This window comes from Electrona antarctica (genome assembly GCF_951216825.1).
Source record: "Electrona antarctica genome assembly, chromosome: 22".
In the NCBI taxonomy this organism is placed as follows: domain Eukaryota; kingdom Metazoa; phylum Chordata; class Actinopteri; order Myctophiformes; family Myctophidae; genus Electrona; species Electrona antarctica.
Window position 1 is genome coordinate 27727809 of NC_136805.1, and position 18518 is coordinate 27746326.

The following is an 18518-nucleotide window of genomic DNA, read 5'->3' on the forward strand; positions in this document are numbered from 1 at the left end:
TCACTGGGGCCTTGGGAACAAGCTGCGAACAACGAACTGGTATGAAAAAACACACAGAATAATCATTTATTGTTGATTGTATCCATAATACATAAGAGAGCCATTCTCTTATTAGTCCAGACTGTGATCCTGAAGCAAAGAGAATTCAGTCAAGTTTAGTGTGGCCCCAAGCCTGTTGCTAATGCTAACCATAACATACTTTATTTTCTTGTTTGAGTCCAGATACTTGATAAAAACCAACCAGGGGTTGTAAGGTTGTTGTTTTGGTGTTTTAACACTTACAACACTGTAACATTGTAGTGATGTTTATGAAGAAGTTTGATGCTAACCAGATAACCAAAGCTGCTCAGGGGTACTAAACTAGAAATGCTGAAGGTCCACAAATATTTTTTGAACAAGACCATGGTCCCCACCTCTAGAAATGCCTATGCCTGTTTAGTACAGTCAAACCAAGCTTATACAAATCGGGTCCCCTCCCAACCAGAGTATGAAAATACAATTTAAACTTTGACAAATATTCACCTCCAAAAATCCACAGCAAATAATTTGGTGAGGTATTGTGTTGAGGCACAAAGAACACTTATTTTGTCAAGTTGTGCCTGCTTAATAAGATAAATAGCCTCTTTAAGAGAAATAGCACATTTTGTCTTCAATAAACTCGCCTATTGCCTCATCATAATACCTCAGACCCGCGACCCGACTACGGATAAGCGGTTGAAGATGGATGGATGGATGGATGGATAATAGTACCTCACAAACACCAGCAACTGAACAACAGTCATGTCAGTGGACTCATCCACTACTAGGGAAATGCACTCTGCATTTTGTATTCCACCACATCACCAAGCTGTTTGGACAAATCACCAACCAGTAATACAGTACATTGGTTGCAGTGGAATCTGAGAGTGGGATTTGCTTTATTTTAACTGTCATTTCCTCTTTTTCTTTGGCTTCAACATTCTTTTGTTTATTATTTCTACATCAGAGAATGGCTTGTGCTTACCCAAAAAACGCACGTCACTTTGAGAAGTTTGAGTGAACACTCCATTCTTCAAGTTCATTGAACCACAGATTGTCACGGTCAAACTTTCTCTTAGTACTGTATAGTAGCGAACTTAGAACATGCCATTGTGATTCATTCAAAATGTAATCGTGTTCTACTACTGTTGAACAGCTGGCAAAGTGCCGGTACAAGCGAACACTACTCGCTACTTCAAAATAACTACCACGGCTTGTCTTTCTGTGTGCTAAAGCTAACTTGAAGCTGCAATCACACAGCGAGCACCATGCCCACACACACACACACACACACACACACACACACACACACACACACACACACACACACACGTTGATTTCCCCGTCCCCCTCGCTCTGTAACTGTTGAATGGTTGTGTATGGGGCTGACGTGTGCTGCATGCAAATGTGTGACTGCAACCCCAGCTAACAGCCAGTGACTTACAGTGAGCCGAAAAGATGAATTTACCTACCTAGGTTCCATCCTGGAGGCAAATCTTGATAAAAATGGCCACCATGCAACGTAATCAGAAAAGTCAACAGGAGCCCTCGTACAAGGTTTCTTTGACTATGCATGCACCTCTTGGTACCACAGCACCTCAAAGGCCCTCAAAACAAACTGGTCAGGTTACAGGGCCTCACCCCCCAAACCCACCTCACCCCTGCCCACTTTGACAGGCTGGAATGGCTTAGGATTGACGACAGAGTACAGCATCTTGCAATGGGTCTGGTCCACAAGATTCGATACACCACCAAGATACCCATGTACCTGTCTAAATACTTCCTTAATGTCAATGAAGTCCACACCCACAACACCAGAGGGAGTTCAACAAACCATGTGCAACCCATAGGCTATTCGGCACAAACAAGGGACTAAATTAATTTCGCTCCTATGCCACAAAAATGTGGAACGCCCTACCAATTGTCATTAAGACATGTGAATCCCTTGACTCCTTTATGATGATTTCCTGTTTTTGGCTATATAGAAGTGTGTACGTCTCTAAATGTTATGATTAATTGAAAATGGTGGACCCTCTTGTAAACAAGTGTAATGCTTTATGATGTGTGTCTGTGTGTCACTGTGACTGCCGTAGCTCCTCACTGCCTGCACCAATCACTCCCACCTTTCACACAGGCATTGAACATAATAATATGGAGGTCTTAATGAAGCCCTTTTTCCAATTTAACAACTTATAAATTAATAATGAATTTATTAGTGAATTAAAAATGCGACATTGTCATTACATGCCGGTCCATAATACACAGGCTGCGTGCACACGTTTGTGCCGGTCGCAGGCACATACGCGCACACACGTGCACACAGTTAGTCAGTCCACATTCAGAGCGCTGCGTTGCTCGACATTCAGCAAATACAACAGAAAATTCAACTTGCGGTCGGAGTGACTTTTTTTTCTGTTTTCTCTATAATTTGTCCAGGGTCCGCAGAGAGGTGTGCGCGGTCCGGTCATGGACCATGGTTACTGAGGCAACAGCATGGCGAAACATTAAACTCAAACAAATGCTGTTCATGTCAACAAAATAAGCAAAACGACCCTTTAATGATTAAAGGGTCGTTTTGCTTATTGACATGAACAGCATTTGTTTGAGTGTCTTGCCAGAGGCCACAGGCCGGCCTGGCACTCTCAGTAACTCACAATACAACCTCACTCAAATTGCTTAGTCTGGGACAGCATGCTGGGTTTCAAGTATATATCCATATATTGTTAGTGATGGTGAAGGTTTGAGATCCTGCAAAGGAGGCTAGGAGACTAACATCTGTGATGGGATGTGTCTGAACTCTAATCGCGTAAATACCCACATTCAAGCTATAGTCCTCGCTTCAAATTTATAGTGGGCTAGATTGGACAGCTCTCCCATTCTCTCATTCTCATCCTCCCTGTATCTTGTGAACATACTGTACTTTTGTACATTGCTTTCCATACATTCCGTTCTTTCCTTTTTTCATTATTGCCAATGCCGCTGCACCGTCTGAAGGAAGCCAAACAAAAATATGTACTGGTGCACAAGATGCAGACTGTGAACCTAGAATGTACATTGCATTGCTCAAGGACACTTAAACACAAAGCGAGTAGGTGTAGGGCTACAAAAAGACGCTACCTCCTGACCCACTAGTACCGCCCCCTGTATGACTGCCTTCTAAACCTCAGTAAATGGTAAATGGTGCATTTATATAGTGCCTTTATCCAAGGCACTTTACATAGATTGTGCATTACATTCACCCATTCACATTCATACATTGATGGCGGAGGAAACTATGCAAGGCACCAACCTGCACATCTGGAGCAATTTGGGGTTCAGCGTCTTGCTCAAGGACACTTTGACACTTGCTCTGGGGGAGCCCTGGATCGAACTGGGAGCCTTCTGCTTTCCAAGTGGCCACTCTACCCCTGAGTCACTGCCGCCCAAGCTTTTCTGCATATTACTGCATATGAGACAGCTTTTCTGCATATCGCTCTATGATGGTATACATCTATTGGTTGCTGGGTAGTCACTACAGGACACTATAGGCTGTGTCTGAATTACAGTTGAAAGACAATCTGTGTTGAAGCAAAGAATGGTTTGAGAAATTTCAGGCAAGATTGTTAAAACTCATTGAAAATTTTTTTTTTTTTCCTGTAACAGCAGCAATATGGATATTAACCAGATTATTATAATTCCCTACAAATCTCTATCTTACCATCTTCTGTGGGTAGATACTAATTCAATTCAGATCAAGCTAGCTTTTGCATCCATTTAAAGAACAGAAAGGGGAATAATGTGTTGGCTAGATGTTTTGAATAATACAACTTAAGCTGATTATAGGTTGGTTTTGGTAGAGCAGAGTTAATCATTTTCGCTTATTTTACTGGTTGATTAGCAGCAGTCTATCCTAGATTATCAGCAGGGGTTCATCAAGCATACAAAACACGCACATCACACTTACAAAACAAACTTGAGATCGAGTGAGATCAAGAGAAGGAACGACATCAAAATTTCATGTCACGATTATTTTGGCCCAAATAATTGCGCTTAACAACATTATCGTGATTTAGGCTTAGGGATGGTTCACCTATTGATTACTTATACCCCATGGAGACTTTCAAATGATTGGCTCATTCCTAAGCCAATCATTTGATAACCTCCACATTGAGTCTCGTTTGTGGGGAACCACGTGCTGGTCATCAAATTATATTGGTTTAGGAATGCAACAAAAAGTCATTTTGTGGGTGAACTAACTATAAAACTCTTAAAAATGCCACTTCTGTTAACGACTTGAACCTCAACATCCATATTCTAGGGGTAGTTCTCACACATGAAAGAGTTTTATAAGAAAATATCCAAATTAGCTGATGTACTGCAAGCTTCCAGCGTGGCACACTGTGCTTGTGGATCAGCAATTTTTTATGGGTTACAGATGCAGTATTTTGTGGATTTTCTTCCTTTGATAGCGCAGTGGAGATTGACAGGAAAAGACACGCAGCAAAGGTCCGCCGGCCTTGGGAATCGAACCTGGAGCGGGACCCTCAGAGCCGATACTGTATGTGGTACTCGCCATAACCACTTGGTTAAACCTTTCAGTCAGTAGTATGATAGACTTTGTTGTCACGCGATGAAGTTGGAATGTTTGTGACATGACTGATGTCACAAACGATGAATGAGAAAAAGGCAATGTTCCCATTATAAACATTGGAAAACAAACAAGGCAGGCGTGCCATCAAAGTGGGCTTTAGCTCTGTGAGTTGTGTCCGAGCAAGGCGTCAGACGAGCTAGAGCCCGCGGCGAGCGGTGTGAAGGCCGCTTCTACCGACAGCAGCATCCAATTTTATTTGCATACAGATAGGGTACGCAGTATGCAACAGGACGTCCTCAGCATCGGACAACAGAGGTAAAATACCTGATGCAAGTCCAGTGTTTAGGTTCACTTTTATTGAACTTTTATTTTTACTTTTATTTATTTGTTGTAATCTTGTCTGCGTTTCTGTACTTTATGTTTGTTTGTAATCGTAGACTCTGTAATGGGTGCTGTGTGAAAGAGAGCCAAATAACTCATATTGGTTAATCTGTCTACCTTCTTGGCTCTCCTGCTGTCTGTTGTTGGCCTGATTACAAGTCTACCTCCAACAAGAGAGTGGTGCTATTTAAGCTGAGAAAATGTGTGTGTGCGTGTGCATGTGTGTTTGTGTGCCTCCGAGGATCAAATAGAAATAGAATACATTTTTTAAATACATGCACAAGACCACTAGTCTCGCATTGGCCAGACGTGAATCTGCCAGTGCCCTTGGCGGATGTGATATTAGTATGGCCAAGCCAGGCTACAAGACTGTCTGTCTCTCTCTCAATCTCTCATATGCAAGCTACACGCACGCACGCACGCACGCACGCACGCACGCACGCACGCACGCACGCACGTGCACGCACTCACTCACTCACTCTCATCATATCTCTCTTTATTAGGTCCATGAACTCTCAGTGGCCTATGAAAATGGGACAGTATCTTAGAGGCTGCTTACTCAGTGTTTGGGACACTGCTGTCATAATGGGTCACAGTTACCAGAATGCTCAACAAGCCGCCTCACAGCTTCTATCTGTCTCTCTGTTCTCTTCCCCAACCCCCCCCCCCCCCCCCCCCTCTCTCTCTCTGTGAACACACACACACACACACACACACACACACACACACACACACACACACACACACACACACACACACACAAACAGATGGTGGAGCATAAGAAGCCATAATAATGTCTATTAATCAAAGTAATCATAGATATAATGTGTGTGTAGACCTGATTGCGTATGTGTGCACCGGTGCCTGAAAGTGAGTGTGTGTGTGTGTGTGTGTGTGTGTGTGTGTGTGTGTGTGTGTGTGTGTGTGGGTGTGTGTGTGACTGTGTGTGACTGTGTGTGTGACTGTGTGTGTGTGTGTGTGTGTGTTTATGGGTATATCCAGGGTTCACGGTGAGGTTAGCAGTTCGCCTTCTAAACAGCCATTTAAATGCAACTCTAATTAACACACTGATAATTACACAGACAGTGAGTGAGTGTCTATATGGGATCACATTATTTTTGTCCACATCTGTCAGTGTGGAGATGCGTTTCTGTATATTATAAGTGTATGTTTTAATTTGTTGTTTATTTCACTGATAATTATGAGCAATTTAACACAAGATTGAAAAGAGACTGCAGAGAGTGATGGATGCTTAACCATGAGCCCACTACGTTCCCTCCTTTTCCCCCCTCTAAACTAAATCTCTTTTTCTACAAACTCACATCACATTGCGTAAGGCTGTGTTGAGACTGACTTTGCATGGATCTGCCATGTTTGGCGAATGTTTGCCTACTTTTATTTACTTTGGCTTAATTTTCTCGGTTAATCGACATTCGACAATCACTGATGTACAAGCTCACAACACATCACAATGCAACACGTTGTGAGCTTGTACATTGGCTATTTTTGTTGACAATATTTTACTTTGATACTGTAAGTGTATTTTATGGGCCAATACTTGCTACTGTCACATTCAACAATCTGGTCGCAGCCCAGACTGATACTTGGTGTGCGAATGCAGATTACAACTCACCGTAATCTTTTCAATCCAAAGTAAAAGAGAATTTGCAATTCAACCTTTTTGGTAATCTCAGTCCTCCAGGACAGTTAGTATCATCATGAAAAGTCCCATGAAATTAAAGTCCATCCAGCATTTCAGACTACAGTAGGCCTACCTTAGGTTTTGACCAAGTCTTCAATCAAATCAAACTTTATTTCTATAGCACATTTTCAACAGCCAAAGACCGACCAAAGTGCTGAACAAGGCAAAGCAATTCAAAGCAACGATACTGCATAAACATCAATGGCAAGAAATATAAAACAACTAGAACTGCACTCTGTCGACCGCTACGAACTTTCAAATCTCAGCCTCTGTAAAACATTGAAATTAAATACTAAAGTCGGGTTATATGGTGACGTAATTACGATATGTTTCAATATTGGTTAGCTAACAGGTAACGTATGTATGTGTCAATTGTAAGTTGAAAAGTAGTATATTGTGGTCGCTTGGGTTTTTTATGCGTATGCCGTGGTATATATACTGATTTTGAGTGTGACGTAATGAAGATATGTATCAATGCCGGGATATAACTGGCTTTCGATGGTGACGTAATAAAGCTAGGTTTCAGATGACATACTATGTATACATAGAGACATTACCTTTTATCCACCCGACACTGAAACATATCTTTATTACGTCACCATCGACAACCAGTTATACCCCCGCATTGATACCTCATTACGTCACTCTCAAAATCAGTATATGTCCTTTCTGTGTGGAGTTTGCATGTTCTCCCTGTGTCCCCTAGGGTAGGTACCCTCATAAAAAACATGCAGTAATCCTGGTCTGAGTTCAAGTCCGTTGCTCTCCCCATGTCCCTCATATATGGGGACTAGGTTGGCGGAGGGTGTCTAGAGCCCAGGATCACATTAGATAATTGACACGGGTGAAAAATGGGTTACAAAATCATGGGATAAAAAAATTCAGTATATGTACCACGGCATACGCAATTACGCATCAAAAAGCCGGCACGACCACCTTACTTGCGCGCTCTGCTTGCGCAAGTCTTGGTGGTTTTGTTCCAACTTCCACCCACTATCCTTGTATATATTTGTTAAGCTGTATTATTTTCACCACGGTCTATTCATATGTCTGCCTACCGTACCTGTCTCTGTGTATAGCTTATCTCTTATGTATTCATATCTGTCTGTCCTCTTATCTTTCTGTCCTGTTTATTCTAGTCTCCCCCACTGTACATGAGAAGTACAAATGCTTAAAATGTGTTCTTGAACAAAAAAGGCTTCAGTTACACTGTGTAGATGACAGCAACGTTTACAGCAATTTGCATATCCCTATGGAAAGTCAATCAAAATTGGCAAACAAGAATCTGTCCTGTTTCCGAATGAATTGCTTCCCGTGGAGATGGGATGAGTGTGTTCCCACAGCGACCATATCATATGAGTTTTTGTTCCTGTGAGAGTGTGATTTGAGAATTGTTCAACTCCTTTGATTTCCTGACAGACCAGAGAGGGAGTGAGAGACAGAGAGAGATTGAGGGAGAGAAGAAAAAGAAACAAAAGCAAGGAGAATGGGGGATGGAGATGGAGAGCCAGTAAAGTGGGAGAAAGGACAGATGGAAAGAGGAAGAGAGGAAACGGGGGACAAAGAAGAGGCATGCAAAGAGTCATAGATGTGGAAACAGGATGAGAGAAAAAGAGGTAGAGAGAAACAGATTTTTTTTCTGCATCTCAGTGAGGCTCAGTGAATTGAACAGCCTACTGCCAATTTACCATTCTCACCCAGTTTCAATGCATCACAAAGGATTTCCATCCATCCATCCATCCATCCATGTGTTCATCAATCAACCCGATTATGAATCTAATGTATGCAGACATCAGTCAATCAATCAAGCCATCCATATCCACCCACCCATCCATATCCATCTGCTTTTCTGTCTGCCCATCCTTCCGTTTTGCCCTTCTGTTTGTCTTCCTCTCCCACAAACGGAAATCCAAGGGAACAGATTTTCAGGCTCAATGACTTGGACAGGCCTGTGGCAACATTCTGCAGTTTCACTGCAAGTCACTTTCTAAGTTTATTTCTGGCTTTCTCTCATTCCTTCCACCCCTTTGTCATATTCATATTATATTATGTTTAAAAATTGTTGGTCCCCAGCAAAGTATAGTATCGCAATCATGTTAACTTTATCCATTTATATGTTGGCTATTCAAAAATAGCAGATAAACAAGCTCACACTCACAGTGCATAATTCATGCTGCATTGCGAGCTTGAACATATATTTTTGAACATTTTTGAGGGGCGCTAGCCCCTCCTATGTCCAGCTTTGAGCGTTCACACAAACATTGAATGCCATTGACAATGAATGGCCAGCTTTGAGTGTTTGTGTAAACACAAACATTGAAGACAAAGGTGAGGGCGCAAGTTGTGATTGGCCGGAATGAGATGATGTATGGTGATGTTTGATGATAAGAGCGCCCCTCACTTCACACGGGTGTGATTTTTAAACATACATCTTCCCTTCTGGGGGTCCCTGGCACAAACTAATTTCAAATGGGGGTCTGCCAATACCAATTTGGGGGTCCTTGACTTGAAAAGGTTGGAGAACCACTGGGTTAGAGCAGTAACATTCATCATTCATGGACCCTATATGGCATATATCTAAATGACGGAGCGGTTGCGCAAAGACCCGCCCGGCAGCACTGTTTAATGCAATTTATTTGTGCGAGTTATAAGTATTTTTTGTTGAATTATTCATTCATACAAAGTTGTACAGTATAAATATCCATAACATAAACAAGCAGCACGCTAGCAAACAATTCACTAGTTCTTTGTTTCAATCATTTTGTTATTATTATTTTTCACAAGTATATTACCTGATCATCTTCTTCTTAAATACACTAGTTTGAAACTCTATACCGTCATATGCATACATCTGTTATGTCAAAACATTAGAAAGTAGGCTAGCCGGTGTAAATATACCGGCTAGCCTATATGATATTGTAGCCTAACATAGCCAGATGAAGAAAAGCAGGGCTAACAATCCTACACTGCTTTAACCAAGCAAGTCTTTTCATTGGTTCTGTGATGTTCTTATTATTTGAATCTCCAAATTGTTTCTACCCTGTTTTAGCCCATTTATTGAATTAAAATGTCACCAAATGTTTCGATCTGATCTGCTCTGATCGTGTAACAATTTTCACACAGCTGCCATTTTGCTCTTATTTTTAGCTGATGTGTGTTTAATTAGCTTACTGCACAAACAGAGGTGCGTTTGATGACAATACAAAGAAGTCTTGATTTATTTGGCTACTAAGCTTCACAGCTTCATAATTCTGATGTCACATGCTCACAGCTGAACTCCACCTATTTTCTGATGTGTGTTTTCTTGACATAGTGTTTGTTTACATTTATGCACATGTAAAGCAATGTCATGTTAGCAAACATTGGCTTATGTCTGGAAACAGATGGAGAGCTAGCAAGTCCAAGCCAAAGAGAATCTGAAAAAGAGCTGAGACAGCAGGACAAAGATTGAGAAGATGAGAAAAATAACCTTTCAAACTGTGACTAGAATTTGGCCGTGGTCTGAATTGGATTAATCAATAATGTTGGTTGGTTCCCCGAAGGGGAGAAAATATATATTTCTTTTACTTTTTGGGAGAGGCTCGGGTGTTCAGTAGCATAGACACCTTATTATTTATCTCTGTACCTATTACATGCAAACAAAATAACTCAGATCTTATGTTGTACTTACTTTAAATCTGTCATATTACCCAAGGAATATGAACTGTGATCATGAATATTACTTTCTACCTGATCCTGGGATATCTTTCAGTGAAAATCTCAATAAAAAGATTTATATTAAAAAAAAAGGTTGGTTGGTTCCCCTTTGGCCATTGGTCTCTGTATGATTCGCACCCAGACTCCCTGCTCACATCGTACATTTATTTTTTAACAACAGCACACCAAATGAGGCTTGCAATAAACAAAACACGTGTGTGCCTGTGTGAACGTGTGTGCGTGCGTGCGTGCGTGTGCATGGGCGTGGGCGTGTGCATGATGTGTGACTGTGTGAGTGGACGCTTGCCTGATTGGATGTGTTTATGGGTTCAGTTAAAAGAGTCTCATTACTGTATGTTCTGGTACTTTGCACCCTGTTTGCTGCCTCTTGTCTCCCTGCCTCTCTGTCACACACTCACAGTCACAGGCACGCACGCACACTTGATGCATGCATACGCACACATATGCATGCACAGCACACACACACACGCATGCACACACTGTGATGCACGCGCACACACACATACTGTATCACAGATTTCCAGACCCTAGCAGTTAGTTTGTTTATTCAAAGATTAATTTATTGACTTTTAGGCTATTCTTACTTAAATAATAATTAAATAATGGCTAATTTGTTTGAAATACTCTAGTATGAGTATGAGATTTGTATGAGATCCCATATTGAAAATAGGTCTCAACAAACCCACGGTGAGGCCTTTAGGAGGGCCATTCAAGCCTCAAGCGGAGCCTGCGGCACCACCAAGGGCAAGGTGGAGCCTGCGGAACCGTTGCGGCTCGAGAATCCACCATTCCTGAATAAAGTGCCTGGTGCTGGGAGTCTGATGCAACGCACAGGGCCTGACCTGGTGAGAGCAGGAGTGGACCTGGTGAGACGTACTCACCAGTAGGAGGGGCCCGGACAGGAGTCATCCCACAGAGCCTAATCCTTCCACGCGCCAGAATGGTACCTCCCAGTCCCGGCAGAGTAGTCGTCGGGACTTGATTACCCCGGCTGGGTCACCTGAGTGAGGGGTATGATGTTGGGAGACCCGAAACCCCGATGACCTTGGGATACATCACTGAGGATACGTCCCAGGTGCATCCATGTATGTATGTATGTATGTATTTTGTTTCTGCACATTTGATCTCTCGAGAGGGAAAAAGTTAAGTATAGCCTACTGTAAGTTTTCTATCCACACCTTAAACTGCTTAAAGGGATATTTCACTTTAACTTTAAAACACTTCTGGACACTTTGTGTGCACCCCCACCCCAGTTTTCAAAATGCTTCATTCAATATATATATTTTTTTTTTGCGGCTTACGCCTTTTATTGGTTTTTGAAGGGACAGACAGTAGGCTGACAGGAAACGGGAGAGAGATGGGGGAAGACATGCAGTAAAGGCCGTGTCGGGCTCGGGAGTCGAACCCGCGGCACACTGCGACTGGATTACCAGTCGGGTGCCCAGACGGTTACGCCACCGCCTGGGCCTTCATTCAATATTTAGTTCACTTATTCTATATCCATTAGATCAGACCCCAGAAATATAAATGAATGCGGTATAAGTCCACTAAACTTCTGCGGCGCCTGAGCAGCATATAGTATTCTTTGTTGTGCTTGTTAAGCTGAAAAAAGGGGTTGATGTCATAAGCTTTTCTGAAAAAGTGTTTTCAACTCTGTCAAAAAATCTGCCAAGTGCAGCACTTTTAGAGAGCGGCTGCATTCTGAGCTCCTTGCAGCTGGATCCTGTAGGATATAATGTTAAAAAGGCAGTGGTGACATTTTGGGAGAAATGCTATTCGTGCATGCCCTTATACTGCAACTCATGGGGTTTATTAGAACAAGTTGTATTAGCTTTTATATATGGCAGATTTCAGTGTTTCTGTGGAGGTCTGTTTTTAAGGTCCTATTTGTACAAAAGTCTACACTTTTCATTACTTATTGTTGAAGAATACTTGCTGTTGGGCAGACACATTGTATCTCCATATTTCAACTTTACATGTTTTGTGTCGCACAGAAAGTGACATTGTGGTATTGTGAGCTTGTAGGTGAGCATTGCGATGCGAAGCATTGTGAGCTTGTAGATCTGCTATTTTCATCTTGTATCTTGTTTGGTAGTAGGCCTATACTTCGACATTACCTTTCTGAAACAGATAATTAATTCTCAATATAAACTAGTACATTATTTATTTTAAACTTCAAAACATTATTCCTGAAACGCAAGTCTTCTCTTTGTTTCTGAATTAATTTACATAGCTGCTGCACTTTGAAGCTTTGAAATGTTTTTATTTCCCCATTTTTACACTCAGGATTACATTTTAACTAAGATTTAAACTGTGTAGAGTGTAATTGCGGCCTACTGTGTACACGACACCTGAGTGTACGTGATTATGTCTAGAATGGTTGGAAAAAAGTTTCTCAATTGGGTGTTTTGTGGTTTATGTGTGAAGTGAGGAGATTGACAGCTGCTCACCGAGTCCTTTGTGGACTCTGCCACTGAGTTTCTCTGCCACTGAGTTTCTCCAGAAAGTGTTGCCTGTCGGTTTTGAAGAATTTTGTCACATTCTGTCATTTTGTCAATTGCACTTGACACCAGTGGTAAAATGCAAATAGATGTACTCTTGTATTTTGGCACCAATAAATATTTTGGAAATATTTGTTATAGTTTTTACTTTTTTACTTTTATTGTTAATTAGTTTTGTTTTGTTTTGTTTTGTTTATATTTTTATGACCTATTATTTAGTAAAATACTGGGCATGTGTTTCTGTATTCAAATATATGATATTCATGGGTCTCCAGGGTCTGTTATATCTTTGCCTGCTTTGATAGATTTGTTTTACTAAAACTTGAATTGTTATTGAATTTGAGTTTTCACAATGTGGCAAAAACATTCATTTTAGTTTCCTCCTTGTTATTAATGATTCAGGATTCAGCCCTGATTCTAAAAGGTGTGAAATATTGATAGGCCAACCATGAAGACACAAAATCAATATTACATGTGCACTAAAGATTGCCTAAAATACCTTTGACCTTATTGCTGATGAGTGACATTCAGCTGTACCCTCGAGAGTGTAATCACCACTGAGAATATTATAGTGTTTTGATAATCATTACTGTATAGTATTCTGCTTCAGAATGATGTTACTGCTCCAAGTCATGGGTTAACTACTGTATAAGTTTAAAAGTTTTTTTTTATTCTGCATTGTGGTGACAACTACTTGCCTCATAATACAGCATGATATATGATATGATATAGTACTTTATTGTCAGTTCACACTGAAATTTGTCTTGCGACACAGCAGCCAAGTATGCAGAACACATATACGTACACACATTTGACATAACACAAAGAACAAGACAATTTACATACATAAAGACATGAAGACAAGAGCAATATCCACGCTTAGATTATCCTGTGGCTACTACGACTCTTGATTAAGCCTCAACGTCGACTGGTGGACAAAGGACCTCTTTAGTCTGACCTTATTGTATGCTGGTACACCATATCTCCTTCCTGAAGGTAGCAACCTATATTCTCCATACAACACATGCTTAGTATTAGAGGTGATATTCCTTGCTAACCTTAGGATGCTGTTATCATACGTGGATGTATAAAGTTTCTGAAGTTGTTGTCCAACAATCTTTGAACAAATGTTCAGTTGTTGCAGCATTTGTGACTTTAGGGCTGCAGACAGACATCCATACCAGGTGGTACTACAGTACTGAAGAACACTCATAATAACAGAAGTGAAAAACAAAAGAAGAATCCGTCTACTAGCACCGAAGGATCTTAGACGGCGAAGGAAGTAGATTCTTTGCTTTGTTTTCTTACACACTGAATCAATCTGATCGTTCCATGACAATAGATGGTCTATTACTACTCCTAGGTATTTGTACGAACATACCTGGTTGATCGGTTCACCATGAATAGTAATGGGGGATCTGTGTATCTCTGGTGGTGTACCAAAAACAATCTCTTCTGTCTTTTTTGTGTTAATGATGAGAGCGTTGTTATCACTCCATTCAACCACCTTATTTACTCTGTGTTGGTGCAGTCCAGGATCACTGGAACTATCTAGGAGAGAAATCAAAACTGTATCATCTGAGTATTTTAGAATGTATTGGTCTGGTGTGTCAGTGCGACATTCAGACAGGCATTCCTCAATACGACAGCTGTCAGTATAAAGGGTGAAAAGTACAGCTGAGCTCACACACCCCTGGGGAGCACCAACATTGGTAGTTAATGCTGATGAGAGGGTTGTGTTCACTTTCACCCTCTGTACTCTGTTAGTAAGAAAAGAAGCATACCAGTGAATTAAGTATGGATTCAGTTCCAACTGTACCATTTTTGACACTAGTATATCAGACTGTATTGTATTGAAAGCTGAAGAAAAGTCTAAGAATAGTACTCTCGCATGATTCTTATTTGACTTATCGAGGTGTTTTGTAATTAAGTGGACCAGTGTCACAACCGCATCCTCTGTACCGCAACCCTTTTTATAGGCAAACTGACTGGGGTCGAATAAGCATGGAAACCAATCTAACAGGCTGATACACCTTTGACTCAAAGGACACAGCATATAGAAACTACTTGAAAACTCCTGTCCTATCCTGTCCTGTCCTGTCCTGTCCTGTCCTGTCCTGTCCTGTCCTGTCCTGTCCTGTCCTGTCCTGTCCTGTCCTGTCCCGTCCCGTCCCGTCCCGTCCCGTCCCGTCCCGTCTCGTCTCGTCCCGTCTCGTCTCGTCTCGTCTCGTCTCGTCTCGTCTCGTCTCGTCTCGTCCTGTCCTGTCCTGTCCTGTCCTGTCCCGTCCCATATTGTCCTCTCTTGCGCACGCACGCACGCACGCACGCACGCACGCACGCACACACCCACACACACACACACACACACTGTACTGTCGCACACAATCACACAATGGGTGTTGTACTGTATGTCTCAATTTAATAATTATGAGGAATCATTACACCATACTGTTGTTTCAGATCAATAACTAATCAGAGGCTGACCTTCATGCACTGATATGGGCAAACACACATTTCATTTCATTTCCCCCACACACACACACACACACACACACACACACACACACACACACACACACACACACACACACACACACACACAGTCACACACACAAACCAACAAATTGGGACCCAAACATGCATTGAACTATAGTGGCTGAAATGAAGATTGAATTCCTGTGGAAGATGCCCACATCACCTTCTAGATCAGCGGTTCCCAACCTTTTCTGGATCAGGGCCCACTTGAAAATCTGCAAAGCGTTTACGGCCCAGTGCCCACCAATCTGAGATTAACACGGCAGGCAAATTATCCAGCGGCAGAACCATCACAGATTAGGCCACAGAGATGAGAGTGGAAGATCCCAGCCCCAAATGAACTCAGATAATTCATTGAGACGACTGCCTGTGCTTAGAAGAAAATGTGATGCCCAGGGCATTCTTTTGGTTTGCATGAACTGTTTGCATGATCCTTCCCCATCCATCCTTCCCTTTTGACTGATACCTGTCCATTCAAACTCTAGACGAGCCTGCCCCAAAGTTAGTGCAGCCGCACCCAGCAGCTGGTGAAAACTAGAGTTCTCAACAGGCCCGAAAGTTTAGGGACGGCCCTCATCAAACCCTGTACACTCAAGAGAATGTCCATGCTACCACCCTTAGATCTCCATATATGGAGCTGACCTGTTCCATATGTTGATCTTACCTCATCAAACCCTGTACACTCAAGACATGCTCCTTATATGGCCAGTACAGGATTCATTCCATGTTGATCTGATGCCAAAGTGACAGCGCTCGCCCAGCAGTCTTCCGTCAACGTGGCGGATGCGTGCACGTGACCTCGCCCTGCTTCTCGCCCTCATGGGCATCTTACTGGATAACTGTGTATTACTGTTATTTTACCGTTAAAATCTTATTGTTTTGTCAATTAGTTATAGGGGCCCACTTGTAATAACCTCCCACAGAATCGCTGTTACCTCAGCTGAGTCAGGCGTGTTCCAGAGGTCCAGTATCACCACCGCATGGGTGACAACATCTCCCGCTTAATGGACCAAAAAGCTCTGCAAAAGATATCCCTTCACTTCAAGGACACTTGACATTTCACAACCAATCGTAGTGAAATTTAACTGCTCAGGGAGTTGAAGGTTTCCGGAACATCCTCCCTCGCGATCTGGATCCAGCTATTCCGAGAAAGTGCTGTCAAATGTTTGGTCCATATACTGCTGGGTTGAGTGACTGGTTGTCAGCTGCTCTGCATGCTGCCACAGTGAGGAGCAGCAGAGCAGCGACGGACTGCCATAGACCCCACATATTCTCAGGCGAGCCCCCTCACCCTCCTCAACTGTTCGCAGATGTTACCATTCTGTCCATCATTTCTTTCTCTGGGAGATGATACCTGTCCATCCATCATCTCCAAGAACACCAGCTATCCTTCCACAGCTGCTTCTTCATCCAAAGAGCTGTCCCCAACCGTCAACCAGCCCAAGACTCAAGTCCTTAATATATATCACTGTATACTGTATAGACTCTCACCTCCACTGACGGAGTTTGACGCTAAGGTTACTGCTGCAACTTTTTGAGCCCATTCTCTTTCTTTTTTTCTGGCATTTTTATGCTGTATTTCAGATAGGTATACAAGGGCAGAAAGAGGAGAAACATGCAAGACAAGATGGGGTCGGATTTGAATCTGGGTCCTTGCACTCAAGGAACATATGGTAAACTGGTTTACAATTTTAGCATACAAGTAAATGGCATGCAAACCCTAGTCAACAAACAGGGTAAAAGGTCAAGTAAATATAGTGTGCAATGAAAACAATTAAGTGCTACAAAGTAACTGGAATAGCAGATACACTTCAAACCTACAGATTCTGCCTAAACAACATTACGTTGACTTGAACTGCTGCCTAGCAATGCCGATTTTGCTGATGTTTGGCTCTGACACAACTTATATTTTATGGTAGACATTTCACACCACATTATCAGCTTGCCCAGCATTGTTGGGCTGGTTTTGTGCTGCGACATCAGAAAGTCAAGTGTGTTCAGATTCCAGTATCCAGCATTGGCTGGGTTATTGGATGGGTGAAATAGGCTCTGTCTTCCTCTCCTCCCTCTCTCTCTGAAACTACACCAATGCAGCTCATTGAGTTACAATGAGTTGCATTGGTGTGGTCTACCTTAAAAACCGTTTTGTCCAATCCAACCCTTTGGTGTGGTTTGGGCTTTATATCCTACCTTTCCTAATATATTATCCAAAATATATTGATTTATACAATAATACTGCATTCTTTGTAACCTTGTATATGACCTACAGTATAGTGAGTTTAGAATGGGTGTGGGAATTGGCACAAATTGATACTAAATTTAAGTTTTTGCACACAGTGCTGGACTGTGCGTGCGTGCGTGCGTGCGTGCGTGCGTGCGTGCGTGCGTGCGTGCGTGTGTGTGTTCATGCGTTCCACCCTAACCATAGAGCAGAGTGTGTGAGAAAGTCTCTGTTAGTCAATATCAGTTGTTTCCTTCAGTGAGGTGGCAATATAATTGTGCCTAGAGGCTGTGATTTGTTTGTTGACCTCCCTGAGTGCATGCAGATGGTGTCTCATATAACTGGACTCCACATCACCAAGGGCGAACATGGGCCTGGCTGGCACACTGCTGCTCTCTGAAAGCTAATTCGCACATTGGCGAATGACTGCATCGTATGACAAAAAAATAATACTTATTTTCGACTAAACAAAGCTCCATCATGGGGAGGTGTGTTGTTTTCGACTATCCAGCACACACAGACACGACAGTAGGTATATCCATACAAACAAAAGGAGAGATAGACAAAGTCCTATTCGCATGGGACTAGTATTACCACAGGACCTCAGGTAATATGGGATAATCACAGAGGACGTCTGTGTTTTTAATCCTGTGCGAATCGTGTCGGTGATTTGGGCTGTAATAATTACAGGCCAAATTACCTACTACCATAATTCAGCAAACACCAGGATCCCTATATAATACTAATCCGGTGCGAATAGGGCTTTACTCAGACCCTTGTGTGTAAACCATTCCCTTAGCAAATGGTAAGTAAAATGTATATCCTGCAGGATAGGCTTTCCTAACAGCTACAGATGGCTTGCCGCACGCACGC